Raw genomic sequence first — 1694 nt, forward strand, 5'->3', positions numbered from 1 at the left:
CGGTACCGCTCCGCTCCCTCTACCCCTTTGTTCCCGTTCGGACGTCTTCGTTCCGATTCGGTCACCCTTTGTTTCTCCTTGTGCTTTTGCCCCTTCCTTATATATATCGGCGCTTGTACATACTCGTCTGGTTTCAGTCCGAAATCGACCTGAAATGCCCCCAAGAGACTTCCTGCTCACCTACTGTGAAATTAAGGACCAAATGGACAAACAGCAATGGCACAGCGCTCCGCTTGAGTCGCTGAGGCCAAGGTCCCTCCACGCTAAGTCTCCGATTCCACTCCGGAGTCGTCCGTTTCCGCCCATCTCTAACAGCATCCCATTTTGCAGACTTGTGTCGGTGCCACACGCCGACCCCGCTTTTCCTTTGGCCTTTTGCCACTTGGTGTTAGAATGCAGGGATTCAGACGACTCCGGAGTGGAATCGGAGACTTATCATGGAAGGACCTTGGCCTCAGCGACTCATGCGGAGCGCTGTGCCATTGCTGGTTGTCCTAGGGGTCCCTAATTTCGGATCTAGCAGAGGGAAAGTCTCTTGGGGGGGATTCAAGTCGATTTCGGACTGAGGTTACAAGTTACTAGGTACATTGTATATAAGGAGGGGTCCGGAATCAAAAGGAACAAGGGTAAGACAAAAGGAGACAAAGGGAGATGGAAAGAGGAACAACACCGAGGGTCAAGTGTTTGACTCAATGGTGTTTCCCAAAGGAGGAATGAAGGGCCAAGGCCCAAGGAGGAAGGAAGGAGGTTGGGAGTGGGGAATGGCTAGCTGACTGAATAGAAAGGAAGCAGCAGCCCAAATAGGAATGAGGGAGAATAGCGGAATTGAAATGGACAATGCAATAGTTGCAAGGTCCGGAGTAAGTCCGGAAAGTCCGAACTCGGAGGTTAAACTCCGGAATATTGGCAAACGTAATTAAATGGAATGAGCTAACCAATACAATGGGTATAAGCAGAGGTGGGGTCAAAGTCCGAGGTCGGAGCTAAGACCGGAGGTTCCGGAGACGAGACGTGAACGGGATACCGGAGCGGAGGTCCGGAGTCGGGAGCATAGGTTTTGCATACTCGTCTGGAAGGTGTCGAGGTTGGGGTTGGACCCGGAATGTTCCGGAGTCGGACCGAAGGTGGTGTCCGAGCCGGAGGTGGGATAACCTCTTGGGAGTCAGCAAGGAGGAGGTGATGGAAGGGAAGTAGGACTCCGGAAGTCGGAGTTCGGAGTTCCGGGAGCCCGGAGCGGAGGTCGGGATTGTATGGATATGACACTTGGCAGCATTCATTCATTCCTTGCCAAGTGCCTATTATGTTCACCCATTTCATTCGCTTAACTTGCCAATATTGGCACTTGATCCGTGTGCTATTGCACTTTCCTATTCATTCATTTAATCTGTCCTTGATCCACTTTGACTTTATTTATTCCTTGCCTCCCATTTCCCGGGTTCTCGTCCATGGTTTAGTTTGACAAGTCCCTGCTCATTTCCGCTTATTTCCGCACCGGACCGACCAGTCCCTCTTTTGATTTCTCTTACCTACTTATACCTTGTAAATACTTTTGGGGACCTCAGTCTGAAATCAACTAGAGTACCCCCCTGTCTGGTCTGAGTCCCTCCTTCTGCAAAGGGGGCTTCCCCCCCTCTGAGTCCGTGCTCGCAGAGTCCACACTCCTCCTACAGGTCCACTCCACCCACAAGTCTTGT

Source organism: Cantharellus anzutake (assembly GCF_015039405.1).
Source record: "Cantharellus anzutake strain C23 chromosome Unknown EI90scaffold_6, whole genome shotgun sequence".
NCBI classification, from domain to species: domain Eukaryota; kingdom Fungi; phylum Basidiomycota; class Agaricomycetes; order Cantharellales; family Hydnaceae; genus Cantharellus; species Cantharellus anzutake.